The sequence below is a fragment of the Nuphar pumila genome, chromosome 8 (genome assembly GCF_984573655.1).
Source record: "Nuphar pumila chromosome 8, dmNupPumi1.hap1.1, whole genome shotgun sequence".
NCBI lineage: Eukaryota > Viridiplantae > Streptophyta > Magnoliopsida > Nymphaeales > Nymphaeaceae > Nuphar > Nuphar pumila.
Genome location: NC_143256.1, coordinates 24,761,532 through 24,781,407, shown reverse-complemented (window position 1 = coordinate 24,781,407; position 19,876 = coordinate 24,761,532).

Below are 19,876 nucleotides of genomic sequence, written 5' to 3'. Positions count from 1 at the left end.
GAGGGGCATTTTTCCCATAAAAGGAGCATGGGGCTGGCGCCCCATGGTATTTTTGAAAAGTTTTTGAACTAATTCAAATGCTAGAAACCGATTGGCTAGCCTTAGGGGCAGCCCATGTAAATTCTACAAGTTTTAAAGCCTTTTTCAAATCCTTTTCAATGGCATATTTGCAAACCTTTTTAAAAGTTTCAAAAACTCAACATGCATTGGGTGTGGGCTGGCTATGGGGGGGCATGGAGCACCCCATCCCTCCATCTTGCCCCATTAAATCTTAGCCATCCATTTTATTAAACCTACCTATTTAAAGATTTAAGAGAGAGAAAGAGGCCATTGCCTTGGGCGATTTTGGTGGAGCCTCTCTCTCCTCTTCCCTTCTCCTCCCAAAAACGTGAGTGAGTGTGAGAGAGTTAGAGACTTGGTGTGGGTGAGTACCTAGCTGAAGCTTCTCAACCGTAGCTACCATTTCCTCCTTTTCCCAAAGCCTCGGAGGTGAGATTTCTAACCTCCTTATTGCACGATTTTCTTGTTTTGATTAAACAAAATATATATTCCTTCTTTCCATCGTAAAGCAATGAAACCAAACTCCATTTTGTGCATCTTATGAAATGCATGGAGATTTCAGTGGATTAGATGGTGGTTATGCATCTTTGAATTGAGTAATGCCTATTCTTGCATAAATCATGTTTGGATTGGGTTTTTGGCTGCATGCATCTTTCTCGTTGTTTTGGTTACATGCATTTCTATCTTTTTTTGATGCATGCATCTTTTCCTTTCTCAAAGGATGTGATGTGGGGTATTCGACCTCTTTCATGAAAGCAAACCATCTTGTATCCATGGCATGCAAGTGGTATTTTGGTGGATTAGTCGTTTTTACTATTTGCATGGTGGTCTTTCTTCTTTCAACACATCTTGCTTGTGTACTCGTGGGACTTCTTGTTTCCCTTGAGTCTCGTTGGGCTTTTCTCCCTTTTCCCTTCTTGGGTTTGTAGGTGGGTTGGTCTGCTCGTTTGCAGCCACCACTAGTGGTGGTGGATGGGCAGCAGGGCTGTCATCTCTCGTGGTGGTGCTTAGAGAGCCGGTTCGGGATCGCCCTAGCTGAACCCACCGTTGTCCTCCTCCTCTCTCTTTCGGGTTTCAGCCTGAACCGAACTGGGTTCAGGCTGGGAGTCGGTTTCCTCAGGCCTGAGCACATGCTCAGACCAGTGGGGAAGGCTTCGGGTCGAGCCCTTGGCACGTCAAGTGCTGAGACAACACTCGGGTGACCTGGGTGCGCTGGCGCCTATGCGCCCAGCGCTGGCGCCATTAGACGCTGGCCCCTTCTCGGCTGGTGCGGACTGTGGCACCCTGCACCTCCCCTAGCTGGTGCTGACAGCACACCTGCTGGTCTGGACACTCTTGTCCAGACCATGCTCTCGCTTCCAGCGTTGGACTCGGGCCTGCAGTAGGCCCGAGTCATGCCGCATGCACCTGAACCAAATTTGGTTCAGGTGTTGTGCTTGATTGGCGTGGAGCAAGTCTGGACCAGACTTGTTGTGGGGCCCTGACTCTTTTTGGCGCGGGTACAGGACTATACCAGACCTGTGAACGACACTCGCTACACCAGAACCAACCCAGTTCAGGTGGCGATTCATGGACTCGAGATGGGGCAAGTTTGAATCAAATTTCCAGACTTGCTGCCAGCGATTCCGGACCAAGGCATGACCTGGGTTGCAGCCTGTTTGCTGGGCTGCTGCGGCTGTTTGAGACAGCAAGTAGTCGTGACCTACCTGTGTCATTTCATGAGCTCTTAGCGTACTTTAGTCGCCTTAGATTGGCAGCACATTGCATTGCATGACATAGTTGCCAAATTTTTCCTTTCCACAAACAACTCTCTGTGTTGCCTCTATGGCAGCGAAATGTATATAGTTGAAATGCAATTATCATATGTGCAATGGCATACTAAGTGCATTGTAGTTAGCACTTTACGTAATTTGGTGGTTCGCAATTATAAAGCAATTAGAGATATGCATATGTAGTTATGTAATCGCAATGTAATTGTAAGAACCATCAATTTGGGTAGTTTTGACTCACCTTCATTGTGGGCATGGTTGCTCCGACATAAAACACAATATAGTCGCAAATGAATGCCTTGTTATTTGCCTTCAAGTAAAATACGGTTGTTACATATCTACGAGACACAAGGCATACAACATCAGATGAATGTAGTTACCTAGTCGTGCTTGTTATATTTGATTGCACGAGATCAATATATATATATATATATATATATATATATATATATATATGCATTGGAATTAGCATTCTACGCATCTTGAGGTTCGCAAGTATGTATGGCAAATTAACGCTTGTGTATGACACCTTATCGAATGTTTTTAAGTAAAATAAGGGTATTTACGGAATCAAGGGATTAATGGCGTTTGTAATATGAAATAATACAACTGTAGTGTTTCCTTTGTCACGCGTTACAGGCACCCTGGTACTTCACAATTGATTTAAACATATCATAATGTGTTACGTAACGTAGAGTATGAAAAAGTACGTGCACTGTCACTCACCCTAGCACATAAGTTGTTGCACAAATGAAAATACTCACATGCTTGTGTTCATGATATTTGAGTGTATTCTCCCTAAGTACGTAGGGATTTCTTGAGACTCATGTTTGAGGTTACGATCTTTTGAGGCTTATGCAACTCCCTGACCTGTCAAAGGTTTGTCCCATACTTTGTTCGGATGGGCATCACCCCTTCTCGTTTCCAGTTTAGGCCTGCTACAGCCTTGTGCAGTTGTTGGGCTGCAGCTGGGATACAGGCAGTAGTCCTGCATCCCTCTCCTTTTGTCGTGGGCCGAGCCAAGTCCAGACCCCTGTATGCAGTTGAGCCGGTCCAGCATGGGTCTAAACCAATTAAGTCCAGACCTGGACCTCTTCTTGTTGTCGTGACCATCATTGGTGGTTTTTCCCTGGGCCAAACCCACTTGGTTTAGGGGATTCGGTCCCAGCAGTATGCGGTTAGCGGGGCAGTACAACTTGTTGTCCATCCCCTTCTTCTTCTTCAGTTGGATCCTTGCAACAAACGGGTTGCTGTCATCTTGTCGTGGGTGTTGCCGCAGTTCGGCAGCACAGCCCAAACCGGGCCTGCGTGTGTGCGCTTGGTGCCTTCTACACCATATGGTTGGTAAGGTTGTTGACTCTTTTATAGGGACTGTTCCAACACAACTGTTGGATATTCCTCCCTTTTGTCGCGCTTTCCACTTCGATAGAGAGCTCCAGACTACAGCCTATGGGGCTGCATTAGTGCCTACGGCACAGATCCCAATGGTCCAGCAGCCTAGGTTTGTACCCTTGTCCAAACCAGCGGGATACGTGGACTCACATGGCGGCAACACCTTTCTAGTGTTTTGGAGGTTTCACTCCCGAGTTGTGCGGCTGCAGCACTTTGGTTGCATTCTAGTTGGGTGGCGCTGCGGGTTTTGGGCCAAAGCTTGGCCTTAGTTGCAACCAGATTAGGTTGATGCTGCTGCAGTTTGGGGCAACAAGCATTCAGGCCCTCGCCCTTGTGGTTTCACAATCTTTTGCACGAGATAGCTAGTTGACTAGCCGCACTTCCCAATTGCACGACACAGTTGCCACTTTACCTTTTCGCAAACAACTGTCTTTGTCGCCGCCATGATAGCAAAAATAAATAGCTAAATATGTTTTTGTCACGCGTGCAATGACATGCCAAATGCATTGGAGTTTAGCACTCTATGCACTTTGGGGATTCGCACATATGTAAAGCGAAGTAAAGCTTGACATGATACGATTCAATGTAAACCAAGGAGAAACCGTGTGTTTATGAGTTCTTGTGCGAATTCAAGTTTATTCAAATGCTTTGGTTTGATGATTCGAACACTTTGTCTCCACCTAAGTGTTCACGGCACTTGGTGCTTGGCACATCTTTCCGATGTTTTGTCCCTCGTTGTATAGTTATGGGATTCACGAAAATTCAAGAGGTAGCACGTTACCATGATGGAGTAAGTGTTTGCATGACAATACCTTGTGTATCCATGTCGTAGAACTCCTTGGTGAGTTATTTTCACGCTATAGACCCACTTTACGAGACGAGCTCGCTTATGTAAAAGATACATGTTTTGTATGCTTGTGCACGCCACTTGATTTGTTAGAGAGCTGCCTTACCGTGGCCAAATGTTTCTAACTGTCTCATCGTGAGGCACGTTGCTCTGCAATGTTAAATTAGCTTGTTCGTGTACTTGTCGTATACTGCACATGCATGATTGCTCGCACTTGTGCTTTACTCGCTTAGTTCCTATTATTGCATTAAATTATGATGCATGCTCACACTTGAGTATTTAGTAAACACTCGTTACTGTTTCGCCTTGCTTGTGAATATGCAAAGTGCCATTGTTAATGGTTTTGAGACAATTGCTTAAATAAATGGAAAATTGATGAAATGTCATATGCATGAACTGCACATCTGCTTGCATACTTAAATGTCTCTCAGAAATAATATATGCAATGCCTCTAATGTTTATACTTGTGCAAAAGATAGAAACATGTGATACTCTTACACTTTGCACGTAGCACATCCTGACACTGACAATGAGTAGTGCGTACCTTGAGGAGGTACATTGTTGAGGCATTGGTAAGTGCACTAGGTGCACTTACTTCGAGAATGGAAAGACTGAAAATATAACACCATAGGGTATAAATGTAAATGACTTGTTGTGGGCTCAGTTGGAGTCCTCGGGCAGTGGCCCTTGTGTGGTGAATGGACTCTTATATGACATACCCTAAAACAGAAATAAATAATATGGTGTTATGACTGCTTTCATGAGCAATGTGCTCTATTGGCTGTGTGAGGCTGAGCACGTGAATGGGCATGCCAAGTCCTCGTTTTGCATACCCCGCGGGGACCACGAGGCAAATTCCTCATTGTGAGGTATGAATGAACATGAGCCTAAGAAAGATAAACCTGCTTCGCCCCATTCACAAAACGGTTCACCTTGGGAGAGGGTGGATGGTACAACCCTGAGTGACTTGTCGTACTACGACGCGTGTTTTGACAGGAGCTGTAGCGTCCTTTGGCCTCCAGTCACTCATAGTCAGGGAGGTCGAGGTTACCTTTTTAGGACCTCACTACTGCAGTAGTATGGATTGCAATCCTTGCCTATGCGAGTGTTTTCTCCCAGCTGTGTGCTGCTCGCATGAGGTTGACTCGGTCTGTAGCTTCCCCGGTTACCACACTAGAACTTGAATAACAGACGCCGGGTGCATGTCCCACAGAATACGAGGTTCCTTCGCGTACCCGAAAGAGTAATCAGAAGAACTTAAAGACTAACCAATCAGCTGACTTACTGTAGTTGCTACTTTACTTGTTCTGTAGTCTGTGCTTCAGTTACTGTACTTGTTTAGTTGTTACCCCAGTTGCCTTTCTCGTTCCGTTGTTACTTTGGCTACTTTGTTGTTCAGTACTTGTTACAGTCTGTTACTACTTTGAATGTCTGCTTTACAGTTACTTCAGTTGTTACTATAGTTGCTTACTGCTTAATACTTGTTACAGTTCTGTTATTGTTTTAGTTACTTGCTTTATTGTTACTTTAGTTACTTGCTTGTTCTCAGCACTTGTTACAGTCTGTTACTGCTTTGAGTACTTACCTTTCAGTTACAAATGTTATGAAATGTGTTTAATTATGTTCTGTGATGCATACCTCTATATAAATATAATAAATTGTGCATATGGACTGTTTGGTTGATTTCTCACCAGCTCAAAAGAGTACTGACCCCGTTTTATGGGGATACAGGTGTTGCTTAGGTGTGCGATGAAGCTCGATGTGTTGCAGCGGACTCTGAACCCACACTTCTGGCACTTGTTGGATCTTGGCAATCGTTGGTTCGTTTTAAGGGAAATGAATTGTACATCTTTGTAAATGTATTTGAATAAAAGTTGTTTCTTTACTGTTGTTTCTTGATGCACTCACCTGTGGTGGCCGCCCAGACTTGCGGCTTTGTGGTTTTACGTACACTGTTTTTTTCGTTGTTCTCTGGTTAAACCTTTTAAAAAAAAAATCACAGAAAATTCTAAGTTTTTTCAAAGTCGGGGTTTGGGGCGCCACAAAACTGGTATCAGAGCAATGTTTTTAAAAGAGATACAGAAGTGTGGTTCAAGTCTCTGCAAGCATCAACCATCGCACTGTAAGTATGCTTAATTTAGTAGAATTGTGTTTCTATTGTTTGGTTGCTTATTCTGCATGATAGCTTAAATTTTGTGATATTTCGGGTATCGTTCGATGTTAGACATGACATCGTGACTAGACTTAATACACTTTGGCTTGAGGTATATCACAAATGTTGGACTAAGAAGTCTTGTAGATATGTGCTTATGTTTCACGATAGAGAGGTTGAACGCATTATGCTTTGAGGTTCCTTTTGAGGATGTATGTTTCTAGTGGCAGTGATGAGTTGCATAGTGTAAATCATATATGTGATGTGATTGTTTTGCCACCTGAATAGAACTATCAAGAGCATGCGATGAATGATTAGATGTGATACGTGCTTTTGGTTCATGGAACCTTGTTGGAAGAACGTGTGATTCTGTGTTCTGATTAGCCATGTAAAGTGATATGATGCATGTTGCTGATATATGTGCTTATATTGGTGGCTTCTGACCCTGAGTGTGGTCAATTGTTTTGATCAGTCGATTGTGTGGATGCATGTATCACTGTGTGTGGTATTGGTTGAGGATTTGATCTCTAATAGAGTATCTGCAAGGGAAGTATGACCAAGACCAGGTAATCCGGCTAGAGTGGTAGAATCTCTATGAGGATACACTGTCCAAGACCGGGGTAGCCACGGAGCCGGTGAACTGTGAGGAAGTGTGTTGTCCAAGACCAGGTATACCATCTAAGGCGGTAAATCCTTGTGAGGTTGTACATTTCCCAGATCAGGCGATCTGGTGGGTAACTTGTGTGATTTTGATTTCCATGAAAAGTTATGGTGAGCAACATTGATTTTCTGATATCGACGGATATAGACAGTATGAATCTATAAGTTTGACTTTCTAGCGATAGCGGCCTGTAGGGTATCGCTTAAGGTCGTTCGTAGAACATGTTTCTATGTCGTGTTGATTGCACGATTGAGTTGCAATGTGACCTTTGTTTGAATTGTGATGAATGTTGCCTGAATTATGTGTGTGTGCTCGTGATTTATGTATGATTGCGGCGATTATCGCTTAGCAAGCATGGTTGTCAGACCTATCGATTGATTTGTTATGTCTTTTTGGTCATGATAGATGACTCAGAAGACTAGATGCAACGATATTTTGGGTGTTGTGAACAACCTTGCAGAGGTTGTGCAACAACAAGCGATTGCGATACAACGGTTCGATGTGAATCTTCAGCTCGTAGCCCAAGGTGGGCAGAATAATAGTATAGATACCTATAAGCTATCCATAGATTTGAATCTTATTGCTTGTGAGGATAAGACAGACCCTGAGACTACCGAATCGAGGATACGTGAGAGAGAATGAAAGCGTCAGAATGTATCTCAGAACCGCCAGTGAAAGCGATCCCAGCGATCGATTGTCCAACGAAGGTGTTGACGATGTGACGAAGATCATGCTTTTGGAGCTCGTCCTCGTTTCGATGGCAAGTGTTTCAAGTGCGGACAACCCAGTCATATTGCCAAGTTCTGTCCTAAGAAGTCTACGGGAGACTTAGTTGCGAACGATTAGGCGCTGTCAGACGAGATCTGACCATTTTATTGTTGCTTGCCGTTTTATGATTTTGCGGACGAAATCCTTTTTTAAGGAGGGTAGAATGTAAGACCTGTAAAATTTTCTGAGAAATTATTGTTTGCATTAAGTTGATATGTATCCTTTCATATATTTACGAGGTTATATTGCATAATTCAGTATATTTTGATTGTGCCTTGCGATTTAGCTTTGCACACGCAACCCGAAAATCACGTAAGTACACTGTGTAGGTAAGAAGTGCCTAATTCTGGATGAATTAATCTTTGAAATTTTAAGAGTTAATTTATAATATATTTTTATAGTTTGTCCCTGAATTTGGGACCTATACGACATAAAAACCTCGTCAGTGCATGTGAATTACGAGTTTTGATCTACGATTGAACCCGAATCGTAATACCCTTAATTCTGGCAAACGAAAGGCAATTTTCTCAAAAGGCATAGAGCATCCTATGTTAATTAAGGTTTTGAAGAGAACTAAATGATTTATTGAAATTAATTTAGTATTTTAATACATTAAATAAGCATTATTTTTAAACATCACAATTGGCGATTTTTGGATTTGGATCTGGATCACTAGTAGAGGACCCAAACCTATTGGGCGTCATCTCTAGAGGACAATTTTAGACTTGGTTGACCAGCTGGTCAAGGTTTGACCAACTGGGTGGCATATTTAAAAGTTTTTGCATGGCTCTTGAAAAGAAGGCCATGATTGGCCCTTGTTCTTTTCAAGAACTCATAATGAAGCATAGCGCTTTATCATGAGGGGCATTTTTCCCATAAAAGGAACATGGGGCTGGCGCCCCATGGTATTTTTGAAAGGTTTTTGAACTAATTCAAATGCTAGAAACCGATTGGCTAGCCTTAGGGGAAGCCCATGTAAATTCTACAAGTTTTAAAGCCTTTTTCAAATCCTTTTCAATGGCATATTTGTAAACCTTTTTAAAAGTTTCAAAAGCTCAACATGCATTGGGTGTGGGCTGACTATGGGGGGGCGTGGAGCACCCCAGCCCTCCATCTTGCCCTATTAAATCTTAGCCGTCCATTTTATTAAACCTACCTATTTAAAGATTTAAGAGAGAGAAAGAGGTCATTGCCTTGGGCGATTTTGGTGGAGCCTCTCTCTCCTCTTCCCTTCTCCTTCCAAAAATGTGAGTGAGTGTGAGAGAGTTACAGACTTGGTGTGGGTGAGTACCTAGCTGGAGCTTCTCAACCGTAGCTACCATTTCCTCCTTTTTCCAAAGCCTCGGAGGTGAGATTTCTAACCTCCTTATTGCACGATTTTCTTGTTTTGATTAAACGAAATATATATTCCTTCTTTCCATCGTAAAGCAATAAAACCAAACTCCATTTTGTGCATTTTATGAAATTCATGGAGATTTCAGTGGATTAGATGGTGGTTATGCATCTTTGAATTCGATAATGCCTATTTTTGCATAAATCGTGTTTGGATTGGGTTTTTCGCTGCATGCATCTTTCTCGTTGTTTTGGTTACATGCATTTCTATCTTTTTTTGATGCATGCATCTTTTCCTTTCTCAAAGGATGTGATATGGGGCATTCGACCCCTTTCATGAAATTGAACCATCTTGCATCCATGGCATGCAAGTGGTGTTTCGGTGGATTAGTCGTTTTTACTATTTGCATGGTGGTCTTTCTTCTTTCAACGCATCTTGCTCGTGTACTCGTGGGACTTCTTGTTTCCCTTGAGTCTTGTTGGGCTTTTCGCCCTTTTCCCTCCTTGGGTTCGTAGGTGGGGTGGTCTGCTCGTTTGCAGCCACCACTAGTGGTGGTGGATGGGCAGCAGGGCTGTCATCTCTCGTGGTGGTGCTAGGGAGCCGGTTCGGGCTCGCCCTAGCCGAACACACTGTTGTCCTCCTCCTCTCTCTTTCGGGTTTCAGCCTGAACCGAACTGGGTTCAGGCTGGGAGTCGGTTTCCCCAGGCCTGAGCACATGCTCAGACCAGTGGGGAAGGCTTCGGGTCGAGCCCTTGGCACGCAGAGTGCTGAAACAACACTCGGGTGACCTGGGTGCGCTGGCGCCTATGCGCCTAGCGCTGGCGCCATTAGGCGCTGGCCCCTTCTCGGCTGGTGCGGGCTGTGGCACCCTGCACCTCCCCTTGCTGGTGCTAACAGCACACCTGCTGGTCTGGACACTCTTGTCCAGACCATGCTATCGCTTCCAGCATTGGACTCGGGCCTGCAGCAGGCCCGAGTCATGCCGCATGCACCTGAACCGAATTTGGTTCAGGTGTTGTGCTTGATTGGCGTGGAGCAACTCTGGACCAGACTTGCTGTGGGGCCCTGGCTCTTTTTGGCATGGGTACAAGACTGTACCAGACCTGTGCACGACACTAGCTCCACCTGAACCAACCTGGTTCAGGTGGTGATTCGTGGACTCGAGATGGGGCAAGTCTGGACCAAATTTCCAGACTTGCTGCCAACGATTCCGGACCCCTTGGTCCAGCTGCCTAGGTCTGAACCGTTGTCCAGACCAACGTGCCTTTTTGGTCACCGCAGGGAAGCAACAACATATATGTATATGTTCGGAGTTTCGGCAACACCTTGGCTGCATTATCGAGTTGAGTGGGTGTCACGGTTTTTGGGCCAAGGCATGGCCTGGGTTGCAGCCTGTTTGCTGGGCTGCTGCGGCTCTTTGGGACAGCAAGTAGTCGTGACCTACCTGTGTCATTTCATGAGCTCTTAGCGTACTTTAGTCGCCTTAGATTGGCAGCACATTGCATTGCACGACATAGTTGCCAAATTTTTTCTTTCCACAAACAACTCTTTGTGTCGCCTCTATGGCAGTGAAATGTATATAGTTGAAATGTAATTATCATATGCGCAATGGCATACTAAGTGCACTGTAGTTAGCACTTTACGTAATTTGGTGGTTCGCAATTGTAAAGCAATTAGAGATATGCATATGTAGTTATGTATTCGCAATGTAATTGTAAGAACCATCAATTTGGGTAGTTTTGACTCACCTTCGTTGTGGGCATGGTCGCTCCGACATAAAACACAATATAGTCGCAAATGAATGCCTTGTTATTTGCCTTCAAGTAAAATATGGTTGTTACATATCTACGAGACACAAGGCATACGACATCAGATGAATGTAGTTACCTAGTCGTGCTTGTTATATTTGATTGCACGAGATCGATATATATAAATGCATGGGAATTAGCATTCTACGTGTCTTGAGGTTCGCAAGTATGTATGGTAACTTAACGCTTGTGTATGACACCTTATCGAATGTTTTTAAGTAAAATAAGGGTCTTTGCGGAATCAAGGAATTAGTGGCACTTGTAAGATGAAATAATACAATTGTAGTGTTTCCTTTGTCACGCGTTACGGGCACCCTGGTACTTCACAATTGATTTAAACATATCATAATGTGTTACGTAACATAGAGTATGAAAAAGTACGTGCATTGTCACTCACCCTAGCACATAAGTTGTTGCATAAATGAAAATACTCACATGCTCTTGTTTGTGATATTTGAGTGTATTTTCTCTAAGTACGTAGGGATTTCTCGAGACTCATGTTTGAGGTTACGATCTTTTGAGGCTTATGCAACTCCCTGACCTGTCAAAGATTTGTCCCATACTTTGTTCGGATGGGCGTCACCCCTTCTCGTTTCCAGTTTAGGCCTGCTGCAGCCTTGTGCAGTTGTTGGGCTACAGCTGGGATGCAGACAATAGGTCTGCATCCCTCTCCTTTTGTCGCGGGCCGAGCCCAGTCCAGACCTCTATATGCAGTTGAGCCGGTCCAGCATGGATCTAAACCGATTCGGTCCAGACCTGGACCTCTTCTTATTGTTGTGACCATCATTAGTGGGTTTTCCATGGGCCAAACCCACTTGGTCCAGGGGATTCGATCCCAGCAGTATGCGGTTAGCGGGGCAGTACAACTTGTTGTACATCCCCTTCTTCTTCTTCAGTTTGATCCTTGCAGCAAACGGGTTGTTGTCATCTTGTCGTGGGTGCTACCGCAGTTTGGCAGCACAACCCAAACCGGGTCTGCGTGTGTGCGCTTGGTGCCTTCTACACCATGTGGTTGGTAAGGTTGCCGACCCTTTTGTAGGGATTGTTCCAACACAGCTGTTGGATATTCCTCCCTTTCATCGCGCTTTCCACTTCGATAGAGAGCTCCAGACTACAGCCTATGGGAATGCATTAGTGCCTACAACACAGGTCCCAATGGTCCAGCAGCCTAGGTCTGTACCCTTGTCCAAACCAGCGGGCTACGTGGACTCGCATGGCAGCAACACCTTTCTGGTGTTTTGGAGGTTTCGTTCCCGAGTTGTGCGGCTAGAGCACTTTGGCTGCATTCTAGTTGGGTGACACTGCGGGTTTTGGGCCAAAGCTTGGCCTTAGTTGCAACCATATTAGGTTGATGCTGCTGCAGTTTGGGGCAACAAGCGTTCGAGCCCTCGCCTTTGTGGTTTCACAGTCTTTTGCACGAGATAGGTAGTTGACTAGCCGCACTTCCCAATTGCACGACACAGTTGCCACTTTACCTTTTTGCAAACAACTGTCTTTGTCGCCACCATGGTAGCGAAAATAAATAGCTAAATATGTTTTTGTCACGCGTGCAATGACATGCCGAATGCATTGGAGTTTAGCACTCTATGCACTTTGGGGATTCGCAAATATGTAAAGCGAAGTAAAGCTTGACATGATACGACTTAATGTAAACCAAGGAGAAACCGTGTGTTTATGGGTTCTTGTGCGAATTCAAGTTTATTTAAATGCTTTGGTTCGATGATTCGAACACTTTGTCTCCACCTAAGTGTTCACGACACTTGGTGCTTGGCACATCTTTCCGATGTTTTGCCCCTCGTTGTATAGTTATGGGATTCACGAAAATTCATGAGGTAGCACGTTACCATGACGGTGTAAGTCCTTGGCGAGTTATTTTCGGGCTGTAGACCCACTTTGCGAGATGAGCTCGCTTATGTAAAAGATACATGTTTTGTATGCTTGTGCACGCCACTTGATTTGTTCGAGAGCTGCCTTACCGTGGCCAAATGTTTCTAATTGTCTCATCGTGAGGCACGTTGCTCTGCAATGTTAAATTAGCTTGTTCGTGTACTTGTCGTATACTGCACATGCATGATTGCTCGCACTTGTGCTTTACTCGCTTAGTTCCTATTATTGCATTAAATTATGATGCATGCTTACACTTGAGTATTTAGTACGCACTCGTTACTGTTTCCCCTTGCATGTGAATATGCAAAGTGCCATTGTTAATGGTTTTGAGACAATTGCTTAAATAAATGGAAAAATTGATGAAATGTCATATGCATGAACTGCTTGCATACTTAAATGTCTCTCAGAAATAATATATGCAATGCCTCTAATGTTTATACTTGTGCAAAAGATAGAAACATGTGATACTCTTACACTTTGCACATGGCACATCCTAACACTGACAATGAGTAGTGCGTACCTTGAGGAGGTACATTGTTGAGGCATTGGTAAGCGCACTAGGTGCACTTACTTCGAGAATGAAAAGACTGAAAATATAACACCATAGGGTATAAATGTAAATGACTTGTTGTGGGCTCAGTTGAAGTCCTCGGGCAGTGGCCCTTATGTGGTGAATGGACTCTTGTATGACATACCCTAAAACAGAAATAAATAATATGGTGTTATGACTGCTTTCACGAGCAGTGTGCTCTGTTGGCCGCGTGAGGCTGAGCACGTGAATGGGCAGGCCAAGTCCTCGTTTTGCGTACCCCGCAGGGACCACGAGACAAATTCCTCGTTGTGAGGTATGAATGAACATGAGCCTAAGAAAGATAAACTTGCTTCGCCCCATTCACAAAATGGTTCACCTCGGGAGAGGGTGGATGGTACAACTCTGAGTGACTTGTCATACTACGACACGTGTTTTGACAGGAGTTGTAGCGTCCTTTGGCCTCCAGTCGCTCAAAGTCAGGGAGGTCGAGGTTACCTTTTTAGGACTTCACTACTGCAGTAGTATGGATTGCAATCCTTGCCTATGCGAGTGTTTTCTCCCAGCTCTGTGTTGCTCGCATGAGGTTGACTCGGTCTGTAGCTTACCCGGTTACCACACTAGAACTTGAATAACAGATGTTGGGTGCATGTCTCACAGAATACGAGGTTTCTTCGCCTACCCGAAGGAGTAATAAGAAGAACTTAAAGACTAACCAATCAGCTGACTTACTGTAGTTGCTACTTTACTTGTTCTGTAGTCTGTGCTTCAGTTACTGTACTTGTTTAGTTGTTACCTCAGTTGCCTTTGTCGTTCCGTTGTTACTTTGGCTACTTTGTTGTTTAGTACTTGTTACAGTCTGTTACTACTTTGAATGCCTGCTTTACAGTTACTTCAGTTGTTACTATAGTTGCTTGCTGCTTAGTACTTGTTACAGTTCAGTTAGTGTTTTAGTTACTTGCTTTATTGTTACTTTAGTTACTTGCCTGTTCTCAGCACTTGTTACAGCCTGTTACTGCTTTGAGTACTTACCTTTCAGTTACACATGTTATGAAATGTGTTTAATTATGTTCTGTGATGCATACCTCTATATAAATATAATGAATTGTGCATATTGACTGTTTGGTTGATTTCTCACCAGCTCGAACGAGTACTGACCCCATTTTATGAGGATACAGGTGTTGCTTAGGCGTGCGATGGAGCTCGATATGTTGCAGCAGACTCTGAACCCACACTTTTGGCACTTGTTGGATCTTGGCAATCGTTGATTCGTTTTAAGGGAAATGAATTGTACATCTTTGTAAATGTATTTGAATAAAAGTTGTTTCCTTACTGTTGTTTCTTGATGCACTCACCTGTGGTGGCCGCACAGACTTGCGACTTTGTGGTTTTACGTACACAGTGTTTTCCGTTGTTCTCTGGTTAAACCTTTTCAAAAAAAAAATTCACAGACAAAATATCTTTTGCCTGTGTAACAGGGGGTAAATGGTCCACATATATCCCTATGGACTATTTCCAATATCTCACTACTACGTTTAACACCCTCTTTATATATATTTGTTTGCTTAGCTTTTATGCAATCAACACACAGGTCATTGTCAGTAAAATCTAGGGATTTTAAAATCCCTTCATTTAGGAGTCTCTTTATTCTCTTTTTAGAGATATGACCCAACCTTCGATGCCAAATCATATAGAACTTATCGTTAATCATGTTATGTTTATTCTCAACCAACGTGTATTCAGAATTCAAAGACTCTTAAGTTTGGATCTTCACGTTTAATTTATACAAACCATCATAAACAAAAGCAGAACCAATTTCAATTAAATTTCTGTATATGAATAACTTGGAGTTTTCAATTTTAAAATAATTTCTAAATTTATTGAACTTTGAAATTGAAATCAAACTTCTACTATATGATAGAACATAAAAAGCATCATGAATCCAAATCTATGTCGGTATTTAAAGTGATCCTGCAGGTCCCAACACGCTTCACATGCGAACACATCTTATTCCCCGAATAGTTGCTGTTCTCATGCATTGTTGGTTCCCTTTTGTTCAGGAACGGCTACAAATAGTTGGCAATATGAACAATAGCACCAGAATCAATTCACCAGCTATTTTCAGAAATATATAATAAATTACATTCATGAGAAACAAATGACAAATTACCTTTTTTTTTAACCATTTCTTGTACTTTATGCAATCTACCTTCCTATGTCCCTTGTTCTTGCAAAAGAAACATTTCATGAGAGTAGAATCGGGTTGCTTGCTCTGAGATGACTTTTCTCCTGACATTTTTCTTAAATGCATTTTTCTTTGGTCCTACCTTAGATTCATGAGAAGCCATATGTGCACTTTGCACCTTCTCTCCTTTCAATATCTCTTATTCTTCAACACACTTAGACATAAGTTCATTAAACGTTCATTCATCATTATGTGTGTTGCAAGAGATCTTAAAATGACCATATTTCATAGGTAGGGATGCCAAAATTAAATGCACTAGGAATGAGTCAGAAATGGCCAGCTTCATGTCATTCAGCTAGGACGCTATGTTCCTTATTTCCAAAATATGCTGGCGAATATTACCCCCTCCAAAATACTTTATAGATATGAGTTTTGACATTAGGGTACTGACCCTGACCTTATTCAAACTGACAAATTATGCTTCAATGACACTCAAGAATTCCTTCACTGTCCTGCATTGCAGGATAGCACTACGAATATTCTTAACCACCTTAGATTGCAAAAAAAATAGGCTAAGTCAGTTCGAGTGCTCCCACTTCTCAAAATCACTCTTTTGTTCAACAGTGGTTTGATCTGTCAGGGCAGTAGGCTCATCCTTTCTTAAGGTCAAATCCAAATCCATATACCCTAATGTGAAAAGGATAATTTATTTTCAATCACTAAAATTAGATCCATCAAGAAAATGAATAGTATTTGAGCCATCTAAAATCACAGAACCAGAAACTGTATGGCAAAAGACATGTATCAAAGGAAGCATATACGAGACAAACCTGATGAAAAAAGCAATAAATAAAAGGCCTTTGATATGCTTATTTCTGGGTGAGTGTAGAGGGTCATCAGAGTCCTACTTTGATAAGAATTTTGACACGTGTAATCATTATGTTTACCTACCATATTTGGTAAAACTTAAGGCTCATGAGAAGCTAGACCATCAACACATAGCACCTTTGGGTACACATGCGCGATGTATCTCAACGCACTTGCCTTATTTTACCCGACATAAATTCTAAATATGATGAAACTCTCTTTGGGTCGCTTCATCATTTTATGAATTTAAGTATAACATCAATATTGAATAAAATTGTATGATATAGCGAAATTGACAACATACATGCATCTAGTTACTTTGGTAACATGATTTCACTAAGTTATCTAACTATCCTTGATTCTAATATCAGTCATGCATAATCACAAATAAAATGCATGAAAAATAACAAAAAACAGGCTCAAATGGGTAAAACCTGAGGTTCTCAAAATGGAACCGGTCTAAAAATACCTCGAACTGGTCTGAAACGATCCCTAACTGGTCATCAAATGGTCTGAACTGATGCCAAATATAAACAAAAGTTTATAAAACCCTATAACCGTATGCTAAAATCCATGTATCTTCATATATTTATGAAAACAGGGTCTTAGCTTCTCGAAACTGATGAAAAACTGGAAAGAACCAGTCAAAAATGACTCTAAACCGATCTCATAAAGGGCCGTATCGGTTCCTGATCCAGTTCAGGCCAAATAGTATCTGGATCTTGCAGAAGCATGGGTCCGACCCAGTTCAAACAGGATCTGGGTCTGACCCGATCTACATGGATTAGACTCAGACCCAGAATCATTATGAGTCCAGGTCTGATCCAATAGAAACAACAGACCCGATCCACCCAAAATGAGTTTGAATCGGGCCTGTCACCGGGTCAATATACCAGACCCAATCCAGTTTCATCGATAAATCGAAAACCTGAGGGTTTCTGTTTACTGAAACTGAGAAACTGAAACAGTTTCTCAGCCTTCATTGCCCCACGGTGACCCACGTCGTCGTACGACGACCGACGCTGGTGCTTAGCCAACGACGGTCACCTATCTTCAACGATGCAACTCCGGTGATAACCCCAGCACCGGCAAATCCCCTGGCTAAAAGAGCAGAGAAAAGGGGGTTTTTAAACCCTGGATGCCTTATGTCGCCGAACGAATGTCAGCAATCCGACAAATCCTCCCTTTCCTGGCGACGTCTCCAGCAATGCTCCAAGGGACGATTTCGGCGACACCCCGATGAAGGTAAACTCTTGTTTTTTTTTTATCTGATCTACCACCGGGGATGTTCGGCGCCTTATGATGACCATCGCCGCCTACCGATAAGTGTCGCCCCACGATATTATATGGTGCTGGATTCCAATAGTGCTTCTAACGAGCCCTTGTATCCTAATCCAACCAAGGTGCAACTTTTGCCTATATATATATATATATATATATATATATATATATATATATATATATATATATATATATATATAGAGAGAGAGAGAGAGAGAGAGTAGCAATATTATCATAATCGGTATCGGCCCTTAATCGTTGGGCTGCCTATTCAGTTGTATCAGCCCGATACCAATATTCAGCTGAATCATTCTGTATCAGCCCAAAAATAATAAAAAAATCATTATGTGACACCTGTTAAAACCATTAAATTAATATTTAAAAAATAATTTTTGGTATTTTTTTACATTTATTAAGAATTCACAGAATCGGCCCTGTATCAAAATTCTGTTGATACGATATACAGGCCGATACACACCGATACTGATAACATTGAGTAATAGTAAGTAGGAGTCTGGAGTTCCACAATCAGAGAAGATTGGCCTCGATCCAGGTTCACTAGCTTCTTGGGTCTTTCAACATAAAAAAAAAAAAACTGACCTAAAAAACAGCCTCCACCCAAAACAGTCACTTTCGTAGCTCTATGCATGATTATTCCGAATGCTAAGAAAAAACAGCTAAAAACGAAATAAATAATATTTTATTCAAGGTGAGTACAATATCCTTCTTAAAAAAGGCTTCTCTCCATTCAATGTGATCAGTACAAGAGTCTCTCTCTCTCATATTCAATTATCATTAAGCTTTTTTACAAAATTGTTGAATATCATGCAAGCTTCTTTTACAAAATGGCTTCACACCACGTGAAGCAAACAATATAGATGGCCCTCCTTGGCCACCGTGCAAGACAACAAACCAAAAGAGGTTAAAAGCACTCGCTATTTAATATAACACAAGGGAACTAATTAAAAGCCGTCCCTCCCCCCTGCCTATCCAATCCAAGCAAAAAATAAACTTGAAAAAGATGGCATCTTTAATAACATGGCCAACATCAACATCGTGCTGGAGTTCGTTGTTTAGAACTGATAAGGATAATCACAATAAGAGTTCAGATAATTAGGATAATCAGAGTTCACATTAAACCAAGAATTCGGATAACCAGAGTTCACATCAAATGGCCAGTTCGAATAATCAAAGTTTATGTCAAATGAAGAGTTCGGATAATCAAAGTTCACGTCAAATGAAGAGTTCCGATAATCAGAGTTCACCTCAAATGGATAATAAGAATCCAAGTCAAATGGAGGATCACAACGAGAGTCTGAGTCAAATGAAGGTTATCAAGTCTTGCAAAGAGTCCAATGAATGAAGGGTGATAAAGGTTCACCATAATATGGATATATCAAGAGGAGTCCATGATAATATGGAAAATAGAAAGAATTCAGATACGTTACTTTTTTATAAAAAATTATATAAAGGCTCTCAATGGAACTTACTCTATCATCACATTGAGCAGAGACTTTGCATCCCCAAAGGCTTATTCGGGGATTGGTGGTTTGAGCATGATTGTAGTAAATGATTCATAACCAACTCCAAGCCCATTCAATAAGCAGAACACCTCGGTGTCATTATCAATAGGTTGACCTATAACCGCAAGCTCATCACATATATTTTTGAAGCTTTTAATATAATCGACTATTGGTATTTTATTCTTTCGATAAAGTTATAATTTTTGAACGAGTAGGAATTCTCATTTTTTAGATACATGGGTGAAAGAGGTTATCAGGGCATTTCATATCTCTCGAAAAGTTTGTAGGCCAACAACATTTTCAAAAACTTCTTCAACAAGAGTACCAGTAATCCATCATTACAACAGACAATCTGATTTTCTCTATGCCATGTATTCATGATTCATACCAGTAATCCAGCAAGAATTGAGGAGGCATGGGGTATTCTCCGTCAAGAAAGTCTGTCAGGTCTTAGCTTTCAACATAACCCAGAAATTGAGTTTGCTATAATATAAAGTTGTTATGGTTAAGTTTGATTGTCACGAAATTAGGGACATTTAGGTTGAAAAGATATATGTATTTCACCAAGAAGGTCGACTCAATTGAAATGGTAACCATAATAAAGAGAAAAGAAAGAAAGAAGACAAAGAAAATCCTTCACCAAGCAACGAGATCTAATACCATGAAAACAAAAAGAACATATAGAACACGATTTAATTACGTGGCTCGGTGTTTATGAACACCTACATCCACGGTGCAAAGATGTTTCAAATCTCAATCTTCTCCATGGTTGGTTCACCGTTACTTTTCAAGTACGAACCTCAAATCATTCACT